Genomic DNA, 26,131 nt, shown 5'->3' with positions numbered 1-26,131 from the left:
GTAAATGTACACATTTAGGCCAAAAAGGGACTGTCGCTAATTTGGCTTTCTCGCGACGCGCCCAGCAAAACATTGGTTTGGCTTTCTTTTCTGGCCGATTTCCTCCCTCACGGTTTTCATTCCCCTTCGAAAGTTGAAGAGCGTGTCTCTCTCGAGTTAGAAGGGCATTGAGGATTACAAATTGATCATGTGAAATGACCAGTGAAGAGACTGGTCTCCCAATGATCCTCAAGGGGGATTGTAAATCTGAAATTTCTCAGACTTGTGAATGTGAAAAATGTCCACACAGAGGAATCAATCCTCCCTGGGAACCAATGCCCTACTGGGAAACACTCCCCATTTCGATGTGAGAACGCACCAGGTTCAGAAATGGGAGGACCTCCACTCCACGCGTACTTCAGACGGCTGGCTTTCGGGGAGAAAAATCCTCGCTACGGGAGGACCGCTGCGCCACGCGTCCTTACGACGATGATAGGGGAGAAAACTCCTTGCGAAGCAATGTAAGCGTCTTCCGGTGTGGAGTGTAAATGTACACATTTAGGCCAAAAAGGGACTGTCGCTAATTTGGCTTTCTCGCGACGCGCCCAGCAAAACATTGGTTTGGCTTTCTTTTCTGGCCGATTTCCTCCCTCACGGTTCTCATTCCCCTTCGAAAGTTGAAGAGCGTGTCTCTCTCGAGTTAGAAGGGCATTGAGGATTACAAATTGATCATGTGAAATGACCAGTGGGGAGACTGGTCTCCCAATGATCCTCAAGGGGGATTGTAAATCTGAAATTGCTCAGACTTGTGAATGTGAAAAATGTCCACACTGAGGAATCAATCCTCCCTGGGAACCAATGCCCTACTGGGAAACACTCCCCATTTCGATGTGAGAACGCGCCAGGATCAGAAATGGGAGGACCTCCACTCCACGCGTACTTCAGACGGCTGTCTTTCGGGGAGAAAAATCCTCGCTACGGGAGGACCGCTGCGCCACGCGTCCTTACGACGATGATAGGGGAGAAAACTCCTTGCGAAGCAATGAAAGCGTCTTCCGGTGTGGAGTGTAAATGTACACATTTAGGCCAAAAAGGGACTGTCGCTAATTTGGCTTTCTCGCGACGCGCCTAGCAAAACATTGGTTTGGCTTTCTTTTCTGGCCAATTTCCTCCCTCACGGTTTTCATTCCCCTTCGAAAGTTGAAGAGCGTGTCTCTCTCGAGTTAGAAGGGCAGTGAGGATTACAAATTGATCATGTGAAATGACCAGTGGGGAGACTGGTCTCCCAATGATCCTCAAGGGGGATTGTAAATCTGAAATTTCTCAGACTTGTGAATGTGAAAAATGTCCACACAGAGGAATCAATCCTCCCTGGAACCAATGCCCTACTGGGAAACACTCCCCATTTCGATGTGAGAACGCGCCAGGATCAGAAATGGGAGGACCTCCACTCCAAGCGTACTTCAGACGGCTGTCTTTCGGGGAGAAAAATCCTCGCTACGGGAGGACCGCTGCGCCACGCGTCCTTACGACGATGATAGGGGAGAAAACTCCTTGCGAAGCAATGAAAGCGTCTTCCGGTGTGGAGTGGAAATGTACACATTTAGGCCAAAAAGGGACTGTCGCTAATTTGGCTTTCTCGCGACGCGCCCAGCAAAACATTGGTTTGGCTTTCTTTTCTGGCCGATTTCCTCCCTCACGGTTCTCATTCCCCTTCGAAAGTTGAAGAGCGTGTCTCTCTCGAGTTAGAAGGGCATTGAGGATTACAAATTGATCATGTGAAATGACCAGTGGGGAGACTGGTCTCCCAATGATCCTCAAGGGGGATTGTAAATCTGAAATTGCTCAGACTTGTGAATGTGAAAAATGTCCACACAGAGGAATCAATCCTCCCTGGAACCAATGCCCTACTGGGAAACACTCCCCATTTCGATGTGAGAACGCGCCAGGATCAGAAATGGGAGGACCTCCACTCCAAGCGTACTTCAGACGGCTGTCTTTCGGGGAGAAAAATCCTCGCTACGGGAGGACCGCTGCGCCACGCGTCCTTACGACGATGATAGGGGAGAAAACTCCTTGCGAAGCAATGAAAGCGTCTTCCGGTGTGGAGTGTAAATGTACACATTTAGGCCAAAAAGGGACTGTCGCTAATTTGGCTTTCTCGCGACGCGCCCAGCAAAACATTGGTTTGGCTTTCTTTTCTGGCCGATTTCCTCCCTCACGGTTCTCATTCCCCTTCGAAAGTTGAAGAGCGTGTCTCTCTCGAGTTAGAAGGGCAGTGAGGATTACAAATTGATTATGTGAAATGACCAGTGGGGAGACTGGTCTCTCTATGATCCGCAAGGGGGATTGTAAATCTGAAATTTCTCAGACTTGTGAATGTGAAAAATGTCCACACAGAGGAATGAATCCTCCCTGGGAACCAATGCCCTACTGGGAAACACTCCCCATTTCGATGTGAGAACGCGCCAGGTTCAGAAATGGGAGGACCTCCACTCCAGGCGTACTTCAGACGGCTGTCTTTCGGGGAGAAAAAACCTCGCTACGGGAGGACCGCTGCGCCACGCGTCCTTACGACCATGATAGGGGAGAAAACTCCTTGCGAAGCAATGAAAGCGTCTTCCGGTGTGGAGTGTAAATGTACACATTTAGGCCAAAAAGGGACTGTCGCTAATTTGGCTTTCTCGCGACGCGCCCAGCAAAACATTGGTTTGGCTTTCTTTTCTGGCCGATTTCCTCCCTCACGGTTCTCATTCCCCTTGGAAAGTTGAAGAGCGTGTCTCACTCGAGTTAGAAGGGCATTGAGGATTACAAATTGATCATGTGAAATGACCAGTGGGGAGACTGGTCTCCCAATGATCCTCAAGGGGGATGGTAAATCTGAAATTTCTCAGACTTGTGAATGTGAAAAATGTCCACACAGAGGAATCAATCCTCCCTGGGAACCAATGCCCTACTGGGAAACACTCCCCATTTCGATGTCAGAACGCGCCAGGATCAGAAATGGGAGGACCTCCACTCCACGCGTACTTCAGACGGCTGGCTTTCGGGGAGAAAAATCCTCGCTACGGGAGGACCGCTGCGCCACGCGTCCTTACGACGATGTTAGGGGAGAAAACTCCTTGCGAAGCAATGAAAGCGTCTTCCGGTGTGGAGTGTAAATGTACACATTTAGGCCAAAAAGGGACTGTCGCTAATTTGGCTTTCTCGCGACGCGCCCAGCAAAACATTGGTTTGGCTTTCTTTTCTGGCCGATTTCCTCCCTCACGGTTTTCATTCCCCTTCGAAAGTTGAAGAGCGTGTCTCTCTCGAGTTAGAAGGGCATTGAGGATTACAAATTGATCATGTGAAATGACCAGTGAAGAGACTGGTCTCCCAATGATCCTCAAGGGGGATTGTAAATCTGAAATTTCTCAGACTTGTGAATGTGAAAAATGTCCACACAGAGGAATCAATCCTCCCTGGGAACCAATGCCCTACTGGGAAACACTCCCCATTTCGATGTGAGAACGCACCAGGTTCAGAAATGGGAGGACCTCCACTCCACGCGTACTTCAGACGGCTGGCTTTCGGGGAGAAAAATCCTCGCTACGGGAGGACCGCTGCGCCACGCGTCCTTACGACGATGATAGGGGAGAAAACTCCTTGCGAAGCAATGTAAGCGTCTTCCGGTGTGGAGTGTAAATGTACACATTTAGGCCAAAAAGGGACTGTCGCTAATTTGGCTTTCTCGCGACGCGCCCAGCAAAACATTGGTTTGGCTTTCTTTTCTGGCCGATTTCCTCCCTCACGGTTCTCATTCCCCTTCGAAAGTTGAAGAGCGTGTCTCTCTCGAGTTAGAAGGGCATTGAGGATTACAAATTGATCATGTGAAATGACCAGTGGGGAGACTGGTCTCCCAATGATCCTCAAGGGGGATTGTAAATCTGAAATTGCTCAGACTTGTGAATGTGAAAAATGTCCACACTGAGGAATCAATCCTCCCTGGGAACCAATGCCCTACTGGGAAACACTCCCCATTTCGATGTGAGAACGCGCCAGGATCAGAAATGGGAGGACCTCCACTCCACGCGTACTTCAGACGGCTGTCTTTCGGGGAGAAAAATCCTCGCTACGGGAGGACCGCTGCGCCACGCGTCCTTACGACGATGATAGGGGAGAAAACTCCTTGCGAAGCAATGAAAGCGTCTTCCGGTGTGGAGTGTAAATGTACACATTTAGGCCAAAAAGGGACTGTCGCTAATTTGGCTTTCTCGCGACGCGCCTAGCAAAACATTGGTTTGGCTTTCTTTTCTGGCCAATTTCCTCCCTCACGGTTTTCATTCCCCTTCGAAAGTTGAAGAGCGTGTCTCTCTCGAGTTAGAAGGGCAGTGAGGATTACAAATTGATCATGTGAAATGACCAGTGGGGAGACTGGTCTCCCAATGATCCTCAAGGGGGATTGTAAATCTGAAATTTCTCAGACTTGTGAATGTGAAAAATGTCCACACAGAGGAATCAATCCTCCCTGGAACCAATGCCCTACTGGGAAACACTCCCCATTTCGATGTGAGAACGCGCCAGGATCAGAAATGGGAGGACCTCCACTCCAAGCGTACTTCAGACGGCTGTCTTTCGGGGAGAAAAATCCTCGCTACGGGAGGACCGCTGCGCCACGCGTCCTTACGACGATGATAGGGGAGAAAACTCCTTGCGAAGCAATGAAAGCGTCTTCCGGTGTGGAGTGGAAATGTACACATTTAGGCCAAAAAGGGACTGTCGCTAATTTGGCTTTCTCGCGACGCGCCCAGCAAAACATTGGTTTGGCTTTCTTTTCTGGCCGATTTCCTCCCTCACGGTTCTCATTCCCCTTCGAAAGTTGAAGAGCGTGTCTCTCTCGAGTTAGAAGGGCATTGAGGATTACAAATTGATCATGTGAAATGACCAGTGGGGAGACTGGTCTCCCAATGATCCTCAAGGGGGATTGTAAATCTGAAATTTCTCAGACTTGTGAATGTGAAAAATGTCCACACAGAGGAATCAATCCTCCCTGGAACCAATGCCCTACTGGGAAACACTCCCCATTTCGATGTGAGAACGCGCCAGGATCAGAAATGGGAGGACCTCCACTCCAAGCGTACTTCAGACGGCTGTCTTTCGGGGAGAAAAATCCTCGCTACGGGAGGACCGCTGCGCCACGCGTCCTTACGACGATGATAGGGGAGAAAACTCCTTGCGAAGCAATGAAAGCGTCTTCCGGTGTGGAGTGTAAATGTACACATTTAGGCCAAAAAGGGACTGTCGCTAATTTGGCTTTCTCGCGACGCGCCCAGCAAAACATTGGTTTGGCTTTCTTTTCTGGCCGATTTCCTCCCTCACGGTTCTCATTCCCCTTCGAAAGTTGAAGAGCGTGTCTCTCTCGAGTTAGAAGGGCAGTGAGGATTACAAATTGATTATGTGAAATGACCAGTGGGGAGACTGGTCTCTCTATGATCCGCAAGGGGGATTGTAAATCTGAAATTTCTCAGACTTGTGAATGTGAAAAATGTCCACACAGAGGAATGAATCCTCCCTGGGAACCAATGCCCTACTGGGAAACACTCCCCATTTCGATGTGAGAACGCGCCAGGTTCAGAAATGGGAGGACCTCCACTCCAGGCGTACTTCAGACGGCTGTCTTTCGGGGAGAAAAAACCTCGCTACGGGAGGACCGCTGCGCCACGCGTCCTTACGACCATGATAGGGGAGAAAACTCCTTGCGAAGCAATGAAAGCGTCTTCCGGTGTGGAGTGTAAATGTACACATTTAGGCCAAAAAGGGACTGTCGCTAATTTGGCTTTCTCGCGACGCGCCCAGCAAAACATTGGTTTGGCTTTCTTTTCTGGCCGATTTCCTCCCTCACGGTTCTCATTCCCCTTGGAAAGTTGAAGAGCGTGTCTCACTCGAGTTAGAAGGGCATTGAGGATTACAAATTGATCATGTGAAATGACCAGTGGGGAGACTGGTCTCCCAATGATCCTCAAGGGGGATGGTAAATCTGAAATTTCTCAGACTTGTGAATGTGAAAAATGTCCACACAGAGGAATCAATCCTCCCTGGGAACCAATGCCCTACTGGGAAACACTCCCCATTTCGATGTCAGAACGCGCCAGGATCAGAAATGGGAGGACCTCCACTCCACGCGTACTTCAGACGGCTGGCTTTCGGGGAGAAAAATCCTCGCTACGGGAGGACCGCTGCGCCACGCGTCCTTACGACGATGTTAGGGGAGAAAACTCCTTGCGAAGCAATGAAAGCGTCTTCCGGTGTGGAGTGTAAATGTACACATTTAGGCCAAAAAGGGACTGTCGCTAATTTGGCTTTCTCGCGACGCGCCCAGCAAAACATTGGTTTGGCTTTCTTTTCTGGCCGATTTCCTCCCTCACGGTTTTCATTCCCCTTCGAAAGTTGAAGAGCGTGTCTCTCTCGAGTTAGAAGGGCATTGAGGATTACAAATTGATCATGTGAAATGACCAGTGAAGAGACTGGTCTCCCAATGATCCTCAAGGGGGATTGTAAATCTGAAATTTCTCAGACTTGTGAATGTGAAAAATGTCCACACAGAGGAATCAATCCTCCCTGGGAACCAATGCCCTACTGGGAAACACTCCCCATTTCGATGTGAGAACGCACCAGGTTCAGAAATGGGAGGACCTCCACTCCACGCGTACTTCAGACGGCTGGCTTTCGGGGAGAAAAATCCTCGCTACGGGAGGACCGCTGCGCCACGCGTCCTTACGACGATGATAGGGGAGAAAACTCCTTGCGAAGCAATGTAAGCGTCTTCCGGTGTGGAGTGTAAATGTACACATTTAGGCCAAAAAGGGACTGTCGCTAATTTGGCTTTCTCGCGACGCGCCCAGCAAAACATTGGTTTGGCTTTCTTTTCTGGCCGATTTCCTCCCTCACGGTTCTCATTCCCCTTCGAAAGTTGAAGAGCGTGTCTCTCTCGAGTTAGAAGGGCATTGAGGATTACAAATTGATCATGTGAAATGACCAGTGGGGAGACTGGTCTCCCAATGATCCTCAAGGGGGATTGTAAATCTGAAATTGCTCAGACTTGTGAATGTGAAAAATGTCCACACTGAGGAATCAATCCTCCCTGGGAACCAATGCCCTACTGGGAAACACTCCCCATTTCGATGTGAGAACGCGCCAGGATCAGAAATGTGAGGACCTCCACTCCACGCGTACTTCAGACGGCTGTCTTTCGGGGAGAAAAATCCTCGCTACGGGAGGACCGCTGCGCCACGCGTCCTTACGACGATGATAGGGGAGAAAACTCCTTGCGAAGCAATGAAAGCGTCTTCCGGTGTGGAGTGTAAATGTACACATTTAGGCCAAAAAGGGACTGTCGCTAATTTGGCTTTCTCGCGACGCGCCTAGCAAAACATTGGTTTGGCTTTCTTTTCTGGCCGATTTCCTCCCTCACGGTTTTCATTCCCCTTCGAAAGTTGAAGAGCGTGTCTCTCTCGAGTTAGAAGGGCAGTGAGGATTACAAATTGATCATGTGAAATGACCAGTGGGGAGACTGGTCTCCCAATGATCCTCAAGGGGGATTGTAAATCTGAAATTTCTCAGACTTGTGAATGTGAAAAATGTCCACACAGAGGAATCAATCCTCCCTGGGAACCAATGCCCTACTGGGAAACACTCCCCATTTCGATGTGAGAACGCACCAGGTTCAGAAATGGGAGGACCTCCACTCCACGCGTACTTCAGACGGCTGGCTTTCGGGGAGAAAAATCCTCGCTACGGGAGGACCGCTGCGCCACGCGTCCTTACGACGATGATAGGGGAGAAAACTCCTTGCGAAGCAATGTAAGCGTCTTCCGGTGTGGAGTGTAAATGTACACATTTAGGCCAAAAAGGGACTGTCGCTAATTTGGCTTTCTCGCGACGCGCCCAGCAAAACATTGGTTTGGCTTTCTTTTCTGGCCGATTTCCTCCCTCACGGTTCTCATTCCCCTTCGAAAGTTGAAGAGCGTGTCTCTCTCGAGTTAGAAGGGCAGTGAGGATTACAAATTGATTATGTGAAATGACCAGTGGGGAGACTGGTCTCCCTATGATCCGCAAGGGGGATTGTAAATCTGAAATTTCTCAGACTTGTGAATGTGAAAAATGTCCACACAGAGGAATCAATCCTCCCTGGGAACCAATGCCCTACTGGGAAACACTCCCCATTTCGATGTGAGAACGCGCCAGGTTCAGAAATGGGAGGACCTCCACTCCAGGCGTACTTCAGACGGCTGTCTTTCGGGGAGAAAAAACCTCGCTACGGGAGGACCGCTGCGCCACGCGTCCTTACGACCATGATAGGGGAGAAAACTCCTTGCGAAGCAATGAAAGCGTCTTCCGGTGTGGAGTGTAAATGTACACATTTAGGCCAAAAAGGGACTGTCGCTAATTTGGCTTTCTCGCGACGCGCCCAGCAAAACATTGGTTTGGCTTTCTTTTCTGGCCGATTTCCTCCCTCACGGTTCTCATTCCCCTTGGAAAGTTGAAGAGCGTGTCTCACTCGAGTTAGAAGGGCATTGAGGATTACAAATTGATCATGTGAAATGACCAGTGGGGAGACTGGTCTCCCAATGATCCTCAAGGGGGATGGTAAATCTGAAATTTCTCAGACTTGTGAATGTGAAAAATGTCCACACAGAGGAATCAATCCTCCCTGGGAACCAATGCCCTACTGGGAAACACTCCCCATTTCGATGTGAGAACGCGCCAGGATCAGAAATGGGAGGACCTCCACTCCACGCGTACTTCAGACGGCTGGCTTTCGGGGAGAAAAATCCTCGCTACGGGAGGACCGCTTCGCCACGCGTCCTTACGACGATGTTAGGGGAGAAAACTCCTTGCGAAGCAATGAAAGCGTCTTCCGGTGTGGAGTGTAAATGTACACATTTAGGCCAAAAAGCGACTGTCGCTAATTTGGCTTTCTCGCGACGCGCCCAGCAAAACATTGCTTTGGCTTTCTTTTCTGGCCGATTTCCTCCCTCACGGTTCTCATTCCCCTTCGAAAGTTGAAGAGCGTGTCTCTCTCGAGTTAGAAGGGCATTGAGGATTACAAATTGATCATGTGAAATGACCAGTGGGGAGACTGGTCTCCCAATGATCCTCAAGGGGGATTGTAAATCTGAAATTTCTCAGACTTGTGAATGTGAAAAATGTCCATACCGAGGAATCAATCCTCCCTGGGAACCAATGCCCTAATGGGAAACACTCCCCATTTCGATGTGAGAACGCGCCAGGATCAGAAATGGGAGGACCTCCACTCCACGCGTACTTCAGACGGCTGTCTTTCGGGGAGAAAAATCCTCGCTACGGGAGGACCGCTACGCCACGCGTCCTTACGACGATGATAGGGGAGAAAACTCCTTGCGAAGCAATGAAAGCGTCTTCCGGTGTGGAGTGTAAATGTACACATTTAGGCCAAAAAGGGACTGTCGCTAATTTGGCTTTCTCGCGACGCGCCCAGCAAAACATTGGTTTGGCTTTCTTTTCTGGCCGATTTCCTCCCTCACGGTTTTCATTCCCCTTCGAAAGTTGAAGAGCGTGTCTCTCTCGAGTTAGAAGGGCATTGAGGATTACAAATTGATCATGTGAAATGACCAGTGGGGAGACTGGCCTCCCAATGATCCTCAAGGGGGATTGTAAATCTGAAATTTCTCAGACTTGTGAATGTGAAAAATGTCCACACAGAGGAATCAATCCTCCCTGGGAACCAATGCCCTACTGGGAAACACTCCCCATTTCGATGTGAGAACGCACCAGGTTCAGAAATGGGAGGACCTCCACTCCACGCGTACTTCAGACGGCTGGCTTTCGGGGAGAAAAATCCTCGCTACGGAAGGACCGCTGCGCCACGCGTCCTTACGACGATGATAGGGGAGAAAACTCCTTGCGAAGCAATGTAAGCGTCTTCCGGTGTGGAGTGTAAATGTACACATTTAGGCCAAAAAGGGACTCTCGCTAATTTGGCTTTCTCGCGACGCGCCCAGCAAAACATTGCTTTGGCTTTCTTTTCTGGCCGATTTCCTCCCTCACGGTTCTCATTCCCCTTCGAAACTTGAAGAGCGTGTCTCTCTCGAGTTAGAAGGGCATTGAGGATTACAAATTGATCATGTGAAATGACCAGTGGGGAGACTGGTCTCCCAATGATCCTCAAGGGGGATTGTAAATCTGAAATTTCTCAGGCTTGTGAATGTGAAAAATGTCCACACAGAGGAATCAATCCTCCCTGGGAACCAATGCCCTACTGGGAAACACTCCCCATTTCGATGTGAGAACGCGCCAGGATCAGAAATGGGAGGACCTCCACTCCACGCGTACTTCAGACGGCTGTCTTTCGGGGAGAAAAATCCTCGCTACGGGAGGACCGCTGCGCCACGCGTCCTTACGAAGATGATAGGGGAGAAAACTCCTTGCGAAGCAATGAAAGCGTCTTCCGGTGTGGAGTGTAAATGTACACATTTAGGCCAAAAAGGGACTGTCGCTAATTTGGCTTTCTCGCGACGCGCCCAGCAAAACATTGGTTTGGCTTTCTTTTCTGGCAGATTTCCTCCCTCACGGTTTTCATTCCCCCTCGAAAGTTGAAGAGCGTGTCTCTCTCGAGTTAGAAGGGCAGTGAGGATTACAAATTGATCATGTGAAATGACCAGTGGGGAGACTGGTCTCCCAATGATCCTCAACGGGGATTGTAAATCTGAAATTTCTCAGACTTGTGAATGTGAAAAATGTCCACACAGAGGAATCAATCCTCCCTGGGAACCAATGCCCTACTGGGAAACACTCCCCATTTCGATGTGAGAACGCACCAGGTTCAGAAATGGGAGGACCTCCACTCCACACGTACTTCAGACGGCTGTCTTTCGGGGAGAAAAATCCTCGCTACGGGAGGACCGCTGCGCCACGCGTCCTTACGACGATGATAGGGGAGAAAACTCCTTGCGAAGCAATGAAAGCGTCTTCCGGTGTGGAGTGTAAATGTACACATTTAGGCCAAAAAGGGACTGTCGCTAATTTGGCTTTCTCGCGACGCGCCCAGCAAAACATTGGTTTGGCTTTCTTTTCTGGCCGATTTCCTCCCTCACGGTTCTCATTCCCCTTCGAAAGTTGAAGAGCGTGTCTCTCTCGAGTTAGAAGGGCATTGAGGATTACAAATTGATCATGTGAAATGACCAGTGGGGAGACTGGTCTCCCAATGATCCTCAAGGGGGATTGTAAATCTGAAATTTCTCAGACTTGTGAATGTGAAAAATGTCCACACAGAGGAATCAATCCTCCCTGGGAACCAATGCCCTACTGGGAAACACTCCCCATTTCGATGTGAGAACGCACCAGGATCAGAAATGGGAGAACCTCCACTCCACGCGTACTTCAGACGGCTGTCTTTCGGGGAGAAAAATCCTCGCTACTGGAGGACCGCTGCGCCACGCGTCCTTACGACGATGTTAGGGGAGGAAACTCCTTGCGAAGCAATGAAAGCGTCTTCCGGTGTGGAGTGTAAATGTACACATTTAGGCCAAAAAGGGACTGTCGCTAATTTGGCTTTCTCGCGACGCGCCCAGCAAAACATTGGTTTGGCTTTCTTTTCTGGCCGATTTCCTCCCTCACGGTTCTCATTCCCCTTCGAAAGTTGAAGAGCGTGTCTCTCTCGAGTTAGAAGGGCAGTAAGGATTACAAATTGATCATGTGAAATGACCAGTGGGGAGACTGGTCTCCCAATGATCCTCAAGGGGGATTGTAAATCTGAAATTTCTCAGACTTGTGAATGTGAAAAATGTCCACACCGAGGAATCAATCCTCCCTGGGAACCAATGCCCTACTGGGAAACACTCCCCTTTTCGATGTGAGAACGCGCCAGGATCAGAAATGGGAGGACCTCCACTCCACGCGTACTTCAGACGGCTGTCTTTCGGGGAGAAAAATCCTCGCTACGGGAGGACCGCTGCGCCACGCGTCCTTACGACGATGATAGGGGAGAAAACTCCTTGCGAAGCAATGAAAGCGTCTTCCGGTGTGGAGTGTAAATGTACACATTTAGGCCAAAAAGGGACTGTCGCTAATTTGGCTTTCTCGCGACGCGCCCAGCAAAACATTGGTTTGGCTTTCTTTTCTGGCCGATTTCCTCGCTCACGGTTCTCATTCCCCTTCGAAAGTTGAAGAGCGTGTCTCTCTCGAGTTAGAAGGGCATTGAGGATTACAAATTGATCATGTGAAATGACCAGTGGGGAGACTGGTCTCCCAATGATCCTCAAGGGGGATTGTAAATCTGAAATTTCTCAGACTTGTGAATGTGAAAAATGTCCACACTGAGGAATCAATCCTCCCTGGGAACCAAAGCCCTACTGGGAAACACTCCCCATTTCGATGTGAGAACGCGCCAGGATCAGAAATGGGAGGACCTCCACTCCACGCGTACTTCAGACGGCTGTCTTTCGGGGAGAAAAATCCTCGCTACTGGAGGACCGCTGCGCCACGCGTCCTTACGACGATGTTAGGGGAGGAAACTCCTTGCGAAGCAATGAAAGCGTCTTCCGGTGTGGAGTGTAAATGTACACATTTAGGCCAAAAAGGGACTGTCGCTAATTTGGCTTTCTCGCGACGCGCCCAGCAAAACATTGGTTTGGCTTTCTTTTCTGGCCGATTTCCTCCCTCACGGTTCTCATTCCCCTTCGAAAGTTGAAGAGCGTGTCTCTCTCGAGTTAGAAGGGCATTAAGGATTACAAATTGATCATGTGAAATGACCAGTGGGGAGACTGGTCTCCCAATGATCCTCAAGGGGGATTGTAAATCTGAAATTTCTCAGACTTGTGAATGTGAAAAATGTCCACACCGAGGAATCAATCCTCCCTGGGAACCAATGCCCTACTGGGAAACACTCCCCTTTTCGATGTGAGAACGCGCCAGGATCAGAAATGGGAGGACCTCCACTCCACGCGTACTTCAGACGGCTGTCTTTCGGGGAGAAAAATCCTCGCTACGGGAGGACCGCTGCGCCACGCGTCCTTACGACGATGATAGGGGAGAAAACTCCTTGCGAAGCAATGAAAGCGTCTTCCGGTGTGGAGTGTAAATGTACACATTTAGGCCAAAAAGGGACTGTCGCTAATTTGGCTTTCTCGCGACGCGCCCAGCAAAACATTGGTTTGGCTTTCTTTTCTGGCCGATTTCCTCGCTCACGGTTCTCATTCCCCTTCGAAAGTTGAAGAGCGTGTCTCTCTCGAGTTAGAAGGGCATTGAGGATTACAAATTGATCATGTGAAATGACCAGTGAAGAGACTGGTCTCCCAATGATCCTCAAGGGGGATTGTAAATCTGAAATTTCTCAGACTTGTGAATGTGAAAAATGTCCACACAGAGGAATCAATCCTCCCTGGGAACCAATGCCCTACTGGGAAACACTCCCCATTTCGATGTGAGAACGCACCAGGTTCAGAAATGGGAGGACCTCCACTCCACGCGTACTTCAGACGGCTGGCTTTCGGGGAGAAAAATCCTCGCTACGGGAGGACCGCTGCGCCACGCGTCCTTACGACGATGATAGGGGAGAAAACTCCTTGCGAAGCAATGTAAGCGTCTTCCGGTGTGGAGTGTAAATGTACACATTTAGGCCAAAAAGGGACTGTCGCTAATTTGGCTTTCTCGCGACGCGCCCAGCAAAACATTGGTTTGGCTTTCTTTTCTGGCCGATTTCCTCCCTCACGGTTCTCATTCCCCTTCGAAAGTTGAAGAGCGTGTCTCTCTCGAGTTAGAAGGGCATTGAGGATTACAAATTGATCATGTGAAATGACCAGTGGGGAGACTGGTCTCCCAATGATCCTCAAGGGGGATTGTAAATCTGAAATTGCTCAGACTTGTGAATGTGTAAAATGTCCACACTGAGGAATCAATCCTCCCTGGGAACCAATGCCCTACTGGGAAACACTCCCCATTTCGATGTGAGAACGCGCCAGGATCAGAAATGGGAGGACCTCCACTCCACGCGTACTTCAGACGGCTGTCTTTCGGGGAGAAAAATCCTCGCTACGGGAGGACCGCTGCGCCACGCGTCCTTACGACGATGATAGGGGAGAAAACTCCTTGCGAAGCAATGAAAGCGTCTTCCGGTGTGGAGTGTAAATGTACACATTTAGGCCAAAAAGGGACTGTCGCTAATTTGGCTTTCTCGCGACGCGCCTAGCAAAACATTGGTTTGGCTTTCTTTTCTGGCCGATTTCCTCCCTCACGGTTTTCATTCCCCTTCGAAAGTTGAAGAGCGTGTCTCTCTCGAGTTAGAAGGGCAGTGAGGATTACAAATTGATCATGTGAAATGACCAGTGGGGAGACTGGTCTCCCAATGATCCTCAAGGGGGATTGTAAATCTGAAATTTCTCAGACTTGTGAATGTGAAAAATGTCCACACAGAGGAATCAATCCTCCCTGAGAACCAATGCCCTACTGGGAAACACTCCCCATTTCGATGTGAGAACGCACCAGGTTCAGAAATGGGAGGACCTCCACTCCACGCGTACTTCAGACGGCTGGCTTTCGGGGAGAAAAATCCTCGCTACGGGAGGACCGCTGCGCCACGCGTCCTTACGACGATGATAGGGGAGAAAACTCCTTGCGAAGCAATGAAAGCGTCTTCCGGTGTGGAGTGTAAATGTACACATTTAGGCCAAAAAGGGACTGTCGCTAATTTGGCTTTCTCGCGACGCGCCCAGCAAAACATTGCTTTGGCTTTCTTTTCTGGCTGATTTCCTCCCTCACGGTTCTCATTCCCCTTCGAAAGTTGAAGAGCGTGTCTCTCTCGAGTTAGAAGGGCAGTGAGGATTACAAATTGATTATGTGAAATGACCAGTGGGGAGACTGGTCTCCCTATGATCCGCAAGGGGGATTGTAAATCTGAAATTTCTCAGACTTGTGAATGTGAAAAATGTCCACACAGAGGAATGAATCCTCTTTGGGAACCAATGCCCTACTGGGAAACACTCCCCATTTCGATGTGAGAACGCGCCAGGTTCAGAAATGGGAGGACCTCCACTCCAGGCGTACTTCAGACGGCTGTCTTTCGGGGAGAAAAAACCTCGCTACGGGAGGACCGCTGCGCCACGCGTCCTTACGACCATGATAGGGGAGAAAACTCCTTGCGAAGCAATGAAAGCGTCTTCCGGTGTGGAGTGTAAATGTACACATTTAGGCCAAAAAGGGACTGTCGCTAATTTGGCTTTCTCGCGACGCGCCCAGCAAAACATTGGTTTGGCTTTCTTTTCTGGCCGATTTCCTCCCTCACGGTTCTCATTCCCCTTGGAAAGTTGAAGAGCGTGTCTCACTCGAGTTAGAAGGGCATTGAGGATTACAAATTGATCATGTGAAATGACCAGTGGGGAGACTGGTCTCCCAATGATCCTCAAGGGGGATGGTAAATCTGAAATTTCTCAGACTTGTGAATGTGAAAAATGTCCACACAGAGGAATCAATCCTCCCTGGGAACCAATGCCCTACTGGGAAACACTCCCCATTTCGATGTGAGAACGCGCCAGGATCAGAAATGGGAGGACCTCCACTCCACGCGTACTTCAGACGGCTGGCTTTCGGGGAGAAAAATCCTCGCTACGGGAGGACCGCTTCGCCACGCGTCCTTACGACGATGTTAGGGGAGAAAACTCCTTGCGAAGCAATGAAAGCGTCTTCCGGTGTGGAGTGTAAATGTACACATTTAGGCCAAAAAGCGACTGTCGCTAATTTGGCTTTCTCGCGACGCGCCCAGCAAAACATTGCTTTGGCTTTCTTTTCTGGCCGATTTCCTCCCTCACGGTTCTCATTCCCCTTCGAAAGTTGAAGAGCGTGTCTCTCTCGAGTTAGAAGGGCATTGAGGATTACAAATTGATCATGTGAAATGACCAGTGGGGAGACTGGTCTCCCAATGATCCTCAAGGGGGATTGTAAATCTGAAATTTCTCAGACTTGTGAATGTGAAAAATGTCCATACCGAGGAATCAATCCTCCCTGGGAACCAATGCCCTAATGGGAAACACTCCCCATTTCGATGTGAGAACGCGCCAGGATCAGAAATGGGAGGACCTCCACTCCACGCGTACTTCAGACGGCTGTCTTTCGGGGAGAAAAATCCTCGCTACGGGAGGACCGCTACGCCACGCGTCCTTACGACGATGATAGGGGAGAAAACTCCTTGCGAAGCAATGAAAGCGTCTTCCGGTGTGGAGTGTAAATGTACACATTTAGGCCAAAAAGGGACTGTCGCTAATTTGGCTTTCTCGCGACGCGCCCAGCAAAACATTGGTTTGGCTTTCTTTTCTGGCCGATTTCCTCCCTCACGGTTTTCATTCCCCTTCGAAAGTTGAAGAGCGTGTCTCTCTCGAGTTAGAAGGGCATTGAGGATTACAAATTGATCATGTGAAATGACCAGTGGGGAGACTGGCCTCCCAATGATCCTCAAGGGGGATTGTAAATCTGAAATTTCTCAGACTTGTGAATGTGAAAAATGTCCACACAGAGGAATCAATCCTCCCTGGGAACCAATGCCCTACTGGGAAACACTCCCCATTTCGATGTGAGAACGCACCAGGTTCAGAAATGGGAGGACCTCCACTCCACGCGTACTTCAGACGGCTGGCTTTCGGGGAGAAAAATCCTCGCTACGGAAGGACCGCTGCGCCACGCGTCCTTACGACGATGATAGGGGAGAAAACTCCTTGCGAAGCAATGTAAGCGTCTTCCGGTGTGGAGTGTAAATGTACACATTTAGGCCAAAAAGGGACTCTCGCTAATTTGGCTTTCTCGCGACGCGCCCAGCAAAACATTGCTTTGGCTTTCTTTTCTGGCCGATTTCCTCCCTCACGGTTCTCATTCCCATTCGAAACTTGAAGAGCGTGTCTCTCTCGAGTTAGAAGGGCATTGAGGATTACAAATTGATCATGTGAAATGACCAGTGGGGAGACTGGTCTCCCAATGATCCTCAAGGGGGATTGTAAATCTGAAATTTCTCAGGCTTGTGAATGTGAAAAATGTCCACACAGAGGAATCAATCCTCCCTGGGAACCAATGCCCTACTGGGAAACACTCCCCATTTCGATGTGAGAACGCGCCAGGATCAGAAATGGGAGGACCTCCACTCCACGCGTACTTCAGACGGCTGTCTTTCGGGGAGAAAAATCCTCGCTACGGGAGGACCGCTGCGCCACGCGTCCTTACGAAGATGATAGGGGAGAAAACTCCTTGCGAAGCAATGAAAGCGTCTTCCGGTGTGGAGTGTAAATGTACACATTTAGGCCAAAAAGGGACTGTCGCTAATTTGGCTTTCTCGCGACGCGCCCAGCAAAACATTGGTTTGGCTTTCTTTTCTGGCAGATTTCCTCCCTCACGGTTTTCATTCCCCCTCGAAAGTTGAAGAGCGTGTCTCTCTCGAGTTAGAAGGGCAGTGAGGATTACAAATTGATCATGTGAAATGACCAGTGGGGAGACTGGTCTCCCAATGATCCTCAACGGGGATTGTAAATCTGAAATTTCTCAGACTTGTGAATGTGAAAAATGTCCACACAGAGGAATCAATCCTCCCTGGGAACCAATGCCCTACTGGGAAACACTCCCCATTTCGATGTGAGAACGCACCAGGTTCAGAAATGGGAGGACCTCCACTCCACACGTACTTCAGACGGCTGTCTTTCGGGGAGAAAAATCCTCGCTACGGGAGGACCGCTGCGCCACGCGTCCTTACGACGATGATAGGGGAGAAAACTCCTTGCGAAGCAATGAAAGCGTCTTCCGGTGTGGAGTGTAAATGTACACATTTAGGCCAAAAAGGGACTGTCGCTAATTTGGCTTTCTCGCGACGCGCCCAGCAAAACATTGGTTTGGCTTTCTTTTCTGGCCGATTTCCTCCCTCACGGTTCTCATTCCCCTTCGAAAGTTGAAGAGCGTGTCTCTCTCGAGTTAGAAGGGCATTGAGGATTACAAATTGATCATGTGAAATGACCAGTGGGGAGACTGGTCTCCCAATGATCCTCAAGGGGGATTGTAAATCTGAAATTTCTCAGACTTGTGAATGTGAAAAATGTCCACACAGAGGAATCAATCCTCCCTGGGAACCAATGCCCTACTGGGAAACACTCCCCATTTCGATGTGAGAACGCACCAGGATCAGAAATGGGAGAACCTCCACTCCACGCGTACTTCAGACGGCTGTCTTTCGGGGAGAAAAATCCTCGCTACTGGAGGACCGCTGCGCCACGCGTCCTTACGACGATGTTAGGGGAGGAAACTCCTTGCGAAGCAATGAAAGCGTCTTCCGGTGTGGAGTGTAAATGTACACATTTAGGCCAAAAAGGGACTGTCGCTAATTTGGCTTTCTCGCGACGCGCCCAGCAAAACATTGGTTTGGCTTTCTTTTCTGGCCGATTTCCTCCCTCACGGTTCTCATTCCCCTTCGAAAGTTGAAGAGCGTGTCTCTCTCGAGTTAGAAGGGCAGTAAGGATTACAAATTGATCATGTGAAATGACCAGTGGGGAGACTGGTCTCCCAATGATCCTCAAGGGGGATTGTAAATCTGAAATTTCTCAGACTTGTGAATGTGAAAAATGTCCACACCGAGGAATCAATCCTCCCTGGGAACCAATGCCCTACTGGGAAACACTCCCCTTTTCGATGTGAGAACGCGCCAGGATCAGAAATGGGAGGACCTCCACTCCACGCGTACTTCAGACGGCTGTCTTTCGGGGAGAAAAATCCTCGCTACGGGAGGACCGCTGCGCCACGCGTCCTTACGACGATGATAGGGGAGAAAACTCCTTGCGAAGCAATGAAAGCGTCTTCCGGTGTGGAGTGTAAATGTACACATTTAGGCCAAAAAGGGACTGTCGCTAATTTGGCTTTCTCGCGACGCGCCCAGCAAAACATTGGTTTGGCTTTCTTTTCTGGCCGATTTCCTCGCTCACGGTTCTCATTCCCCTTCGAAAGTTGAAGAGCGTGTCTCTCTCGAGTTAGAAGGGCATTGAGGATTACAAATTGATCATGTGAAATGACCAGTGGGGAGACTGGTCTCCCAATGATCCTCAAGGGGGATTGTAAATCTGAAATTTCTCAGACTTGTGAATGTGAAAAATGTCCACACTGAGGAATCAATCCTCCCTGGGAACCAAAGCCCTACTGGGAAACACTCCCCATTTCGATGTGAGAACGCGCCAGGATCAGAAATGGGAGGACCTCCACTCCACGCGTACTTCAGACGGCTGTCTTTCGGGGAGAAAAATCCTCGCTACTGGAGGACCGCTGCGCCACGCGTCCTTACGACGATGTTAGGGGAGGAAACTCCTTGCGAAGCAATGAAAGCGTCTTCCGGTGTGGAGTGTAAATGTACACATTTAGGCCAAAAAGGGACTGTCGCTAATTTGGCTTTCTCGCGACGTGCCCAGCAAAACATTGGTTTGGCTTTCTTTTCTGGCCGATTTCCTCCCTCACGGTTCTCATTCCCCTTCGAAAGTTGAAGAGCGTGTCTCTCTCGAGTTAGAAGGGCATTAAGGATTACAAATTGATCATGTGAAATGACCAGTGGGGAGACTGGTCTCCCAATGATCCTCAAGGGGGATTGTAAATCTGAAATTTCTCAGACTTGTGAATGTGAAAAATGTCCACACCGAGGAATCAATCCTCCCTGGGAACCAATGCCCTACTGGGAAACACTCCCCTTTTCGATGTGAGAACGCGCCAGGATCAGAAATGGGAGGACCTCCACTCCACGCGTACTTCAGACGGCTGTCTTTCGGGGAGAAAAATCCTCGCTACGGGAGGACCGCTGCGCCACGCGTCCTTACGACGATGATAGGGGAGAAAACTCCTTGCGAAGCAATGAAAGCGTCTTCCGGTGTGGAGTGTAAATGTACACATTTAGGCCAAAAAGGGACTGTCGCTAATTTGGCTTTCTCGCGACGCGCCCAGCAAAACATTGGTTTGGCTTTCTTTTCTGGCCGATTTCCTCGCTCACGGTTCTCATTCCCCTTCGAAAGTTGAAGAGCGTGTCTCTCTCGAGTTAGAAGGGCATTGAGGATTACAAATTGATCATGTGAAATGATCAGTGGGGAGACTGGTCTCCCAATGATCCTCAAGGGGGATTGTAAATCTGAAATTTCTCAGACTTGTGAATGTGAAAAATGTCCACACTGAGGAATCAATCCTCCCTGGGAACCAAAGCCCTACTGGGAAACACTCCCCATTTCGATGTGAGAACGCGCCAGGATCAGAAATGGGAGGACCTCCACTCCACGCGTACTTCAGACGGCTGTCTTTCGGGGAGAAAAATCCTCGCTACGGGAGGACCGCTGCGCCACGCGTCCTTACGACGATGATAGGGGAGAAAACTCCTTGCGAAGCAATGAAAGCATCTTCCGGTGTGGAGTGTAAATGTACACATTTAGGCCAAAAAGGGACTGTCGCTAATTTGGCTTTCTCGCGACGCGCCCAGCAAAACATTGGTTTGGCTTTCTTTTCTGGCCGATTTCCTCCCTCACGGTTCTCATTCCCCTTCGAAAGTTGAAGAGCGTGTCTCTCTCGAGTTAGAAGGACATTGAGGATTACAAATTGATCATGTGAAATGACCAGTGGGGAGACTGGTCTCCCAATGATCCTCAAGGGGGATTGTAAATCTGAAATTGCTCAGACTTGTGAATGTGAAAAATGTCCACACTGAGGAATCAATCCTCCCTGGGAACCAATGCCCTACTGGGAAACACTCCCCATTTCGATGTGAGAACGCGCCAGGATCAGAAATGGGAGGACCTCCACTCCACGCGTACTTCAGACGGCTGTCTTTCGGGGAGAAAAATCCTCGCTACGGGAGGACCGCTGCGCCACGCGTCCTAACGACGATGATAGGGGAGAAAACTCCTTGCGAAGCAATGAAAGCGTCTTCCGGTGTGGAGTGTAAATGTACACATTTAGGCCAAAAAGGGACTGTCGCTAATTTGGCTTTCTCGCGACGCTCCTAGCAAAACATTGGTTTGGCTTTCTTTTCTGGCCGATTTCCTCCCTCACGGTTTTCATTCCCCTTCGAAAGTTGAAGAGCGTGTCTCTCTCGAGTTAGAAGGGCAGTGAGGATTACAAATTGATCATGTGAAATGACCAGTGGGGAGACTGGTCTCCCAATGATCCTCAAGGGGGATTGTAAATCTGAAATTTCTCAGACTTGTGAATGTGAAAAATGTCCACACAGAGGAATCAATCCTCCCTGGGAACCAATGCCCTACTGGGAAACACTCCCCATTTCGATGTGAGAACGCACCAGGATCAGAAATGGGAGGACCTCCACTCCACGCGTACTTCAGACGGCTGGCTTTCGGGGAGAAAAATCCTCGCTACGGGAGGACCGCTGCGCCACGCGTCCTTACGACGATGTTAGGGGAGAAAACTCCTTGCGAAGCAATGAAAGCGTCTTCCGGTGTGGAGTGTAAATGTACACATTTAGGCCAAAAAGCGACTGTCGCTAATTTGGCTTTCTCGCGACGCGCCCAGCAAAACATTGCTTTGGCTTTCTTTTCTGGCCGATTTCCTCGCTCACGGTTCTCATTCCCCTTCGAAAGTTGAAGAGCGTGTCTCTCTCGAGTTAGAAGGGCATTGAGGATTACAAATTGATCATGTGAAATGACCAGTGGGGAGACTGGTCTCCCAATGATCCTCAAGGGGGATTGTAAATCTGAAATTTCTCAGACTTGTGAATGTGAAAAATGTCCATACCGAGGAATCAATCCTCCCTGGGAACCAATGCCCTAATGGGAAACACTCCCCATTTCGATGTGAGAACGCGCCAGGATCAGAAATGGGAGGACCTCCACTCCACGCGTACTTCAGACGGCTGTCTTTCGGGGAGAAAAATCCTCGCTACGGGAGGACCGCTACGCCACGCGTCCTTACGACGATGATAGGGGAGAAAACTCCTTGCGAAGCAATGAAAGCGTCTTCCGGTGTGGAGTGTAAATGTACACATTTAGGCCAAAAAGGGACTGTCGCTAATTTGGCTTTCTCGCGACGCGCCCAGCAAAACATTGGTTTGGCTTTCTTTTCTGGCCGATTTCCTCCCTCACGGTTTTCATTCCCCTTCGAAAGTTGAAGAGCGTGTCTCTCTCGAGTTAGAAGGGCATTGAGGATTACAAATTGATCATGTGAAATGACCAGTGGGGAGACTGGCCTCCCAATGATCCTCAAGGGGGATTGTAAATCTGAAATTTCTCAGACTTGTGAATGTGAAAAATGTCCACACAGAGGAATCAATCCTCCCTGGGAACCAATGCCCTACTGGGAAACACTCCCCATTTCGATGTGAGAACGCACCAGGTTCAGAAATGGGAGGACCTCCACTCCACGCGTACTTCAGACGGCTGGCTTTCGGGGAGAAAAATCCTCGCTACGGAAGGACCGCTGCGCCACGCGTCCTTACGACGATGATAGGGGAGAAAACTCCTTGCGAAGCAATGTAAGCGTCTTCCGGTGTGGAGTGTAAATGTACACATTTAGGCCAAAAAGGGACTCTCGCTAATTTGGCTTTCTCGCGACGCGCCCAGCAAAACATTGCTTTGGCTTTCTTTTCTGGCCGATTTCCTCCCTCACGGTTCTCATTCCCCTTCGAAACTTGAAGAGCGTGTCTCTCTCGAGTTAGAAGGGCATTGAGGATTACAAATTGATCATGTGAAATGACCAGTGGGGAGACTGGTCTCCCAATGATCCTCAAGGGGGATTGTAAATCTGAAATTTCTCAGGCTTGTGAATGTGAAAAATGTCCACACAGAGGAATCAATCCTCCCTGGGAACCAATGCCCTACTGGGAAACACTCCCCATTTCGATGTGAGAACGCGCCAGGATCAGAAATGGGAGGACCTCCACTCCACGCGTACTTCAGACGGCTGTCTTTCGGGGAGAAAAATCCTCGCTACGGGAGGACCGCTGCGCCACGCGTCCTTACGAAGATGATAGGGGAGAAAACTCCTTGCGAAGCAATGAAAGCGTCTTCCGGTGTGGAGTGTAAATGTACACATTTAGGCCAAAAAGGGACTGTCGCTAATTTGGCTTTCTCGCGACGCGCCCAGCAAAACATTGGTTTGGCTTTCTTTTCTGGCAGATTTCCTCCCTCACGGTTTTCATTCCCCCTCGAAAGTTGAAGAGCGTGTCTCTCTCGAGTTAGAAGGGCAGTGAGGATTACAAATTGATCATGTGAAATGACCAGTGGGGAGACTGGTCTCCCAATGATCCTCAACGGGGATTGTAAATCTGAAATTTCTCAGACTTGTGAATGTGAAAAATGTCCACACAGAGGAATCAATCCTCCCTGGGAACCAATGCCCTACTGGGAAACACTCCCCATTTCGATGTGAGAACGCACCAGGTTCAGAAATGGGAGGACCTCCACTCCACACGTACTTCAGACGGCTGTCTTTCGGGGAGAAAAATCCTCGCTACGGGAGGACCGCTGCGCCACGCGTCCTTACGACGATGATAGGGGAGAAAACTCCTTGCGAAGCAATGAAAGCGTCTTCCGGTGTGGAGTGTAAATGTACACATTTAGGCCAAAAAGGGACTGTCGCTAATTTGGCTTTCTCGCGACGCGCCCAGCAAAACATTGGTTTGGCTTTCTTTTCTGGCCGATTTCCTCCCTCACGGTTCTCATTCCCCTTCGAAAGTTGAAGAGCGTGTCTCTCTCGAGTTAGAAGGGCATTGAGGATTACAAATTGATCATGTGAAATGACCAGTGGGGAGACTGGTCTCCCAATGATCCTCAAGGGGGATTGTAAATCTGAAATTTCTCAGACTTGTGAATGTGAAAAATGTCCACACAGAGGAATCAATCCTCCCTGGGAACCAATGCCCTACTGGGAAACACTCCCCATTTCGATGTGAGAACGCACCAGGATCAGAAATGGGAGAACCTCCACTCCACGCGTACTTCAGACGGCTGTCTTTCGGGGAGAAAAATCCTCGCTACTGGAGGACCGCTGCGCCACGCGTCCTTACGACGATGTTAGGGGAGGAAACTCCTTGCGAAGCAATGAAAGCGTCTTCCGGTGTGGAGTGTAAATGTACACATTTAGGCCAAAAAGGGACTGTCGCTAATTTGGCTTTCTCGCGACGCGCCCAGCAAAACATTGGTTTGGCTTTCTTTTCTGGCCGATTTCCTCCCTCACGGTTCTCATTCCCCTTCGAAAGTTGAAGAGCGTGTCTCTCTCGAGTTAGAAGGGCATTAAGGATTACAAATTGATCATGTGAAATGACCAGTGGGGAGACTGGTCTCCCAATGATCCTCAAGGGGGATTGTAAATCTGAAATTTCTCAGACTTGTGAATGTGAAAAATGTCCACACCGAGGAATCAATCCTCCCTGGGAACCAATGCCCTACTGGGAAACACTCCCCTTTTCGATGTGAGAACGCGCCAGGATCAGAAATGGGAGGACCTCCACTCCACGCGTACTTCAGACGGCTGTCTTTCGGGGAGAAAAATCCTCGCTACGGGAGGACCGCTGCGCCACGCGTCCTTACGACGATGATAGGGGAGAAAACTCCTTGCGAAGCAATGAAAGCGTCTTCCGGTGTGGAGTGTAAATGTACACATTTAGGCCAAAAAGGGACTGTCGCTAATTTGGCTTTCTCGCGACGCGCCCAGCAAAACATTGGTTTGGCTTTCTTTTCTGGCCGATTTCCTCGCTCACGGTTCTCATTCCCCTTCGAAAGTTGAAGAGCGTGTCTCTCTCGAGTTAGAAGGGCATTGAGGATTACAAATTGATCATGTGAAATGACCAGTGGGGAGACTGGTCTCCCAATGATCCTCAAGGGGGATTGTAAATCTGAAATTTCTCAGACTTGTGAATGTGAAAAATGTCCACACTGAGGAATCAATCCTCCCTGGGAACCAAAGCCCTACTGGGAAACACTCCCCATTTCGATGTGAGAACGCGCCAGGATCAGAAATGGGAGGACCTCCACTCCAGGCGTACTTCAGACGGCTGTCTTTCGGGGAGAAAAATCCTCGCTACGGGAGGACCGCTGCGCCACGCGTCCTTACGACGATGATAGGGGAGAAAACTCCTTGCGAAGCAATGAAAGCATCTTCCGGTGTGGAGTGTAAATGTACACATTTAGGCCAAAAAGGGACTGTCGCTAATTTGGCTTTCTCGCGACGCGCCCAGCAAAACATTGGTTTGGCTTTCTTTTCTGGCCGATTTCCTCCCTCACGGTTCTCATTCCCCTTCGAAAGTTGAAGAGCGTGTCTCTCTCGAGTTAGAAGGGCATTGAGGATTACAAATTGATCATGTGAAATGACCAGTGGGGAGACTGGTCTCCCAATGATCCTCAAGGGGGATTGTAAATCTGAAATTGCTCAGACTTGTGAATGTGAAAAATGTCCACACTGAGGAATCAATCCTCCCTGGGAACCAATGCCCTACTGGGAAACACTCCCCATTTCGATGTGAGAACGCGCCAGGATCAGAAATGGGAGGACCTCCACTCCACACGTACTTCAGACGGCTGTCTTTCGGGGAGAAAAATCCTCGCTACGGGAGGACCGCTGCGCCACGCGTCCTAACGACGATGATAGGGGAGAAAACTCCTTGCGAAGCAATGAAAGCGTCTTCCGGTGTGGAGTGTAAATGTACACATTTAGGCCAAAAAGGGACTGTCGCTAATTTGGCTTTCTCGCGACGCTCCTAGCAAAACATTGGTTTGGCTTTCTTTTCTGGCCGATTTCCTCCCTCACGGTTTTCATTCCCCTTCGAAAGTTGAAGAGCGTGTCTCTCTCGAGTTAGAAGGGCAGTGAGGATTACAAATTGATCATGTGAAATGACCAGTGGGGAGACTGGTCTCCCAATGATCCTCAAGGGGGATTGTAAATCTGAAATTTCTCAGACTTGTGAATGTGAAAAATGTCCACACAGAGGAATCAATCCTCCCTGGGAACCAATGCCCTACTGGGAAACACTCCCCATTTCGATGTGAGAACGCACCAGGATCAGAAATGGGAGGACCTCCACTCCACGCGTACTTCAGACGGCTGTCTTTCGGGGAGAAAAATCCTCGCTACGGGAGGACCGCTACGCCACGCGTCCTTACGACGATGATAGGGGAGAAAACTCCTTGCGAAGCAATGAAAGCGT

This window comes from Monodelphis domestica, chromosome 3, assembly GCF_027887165.1.
Source record: "Monodelphis domestica isolate mMonDom1 chromosome 3, mMonDom1.pri, whole genome shotgun sequence".
NCBI lineage: Eukaryota > Metazoa > Chordata > Mammalia > Didelphimorphia > Didelphidae > Monodelphis > Monodelphis domestica.
This window is presented reverse-complemented; position numbering follows the sequence as displayed.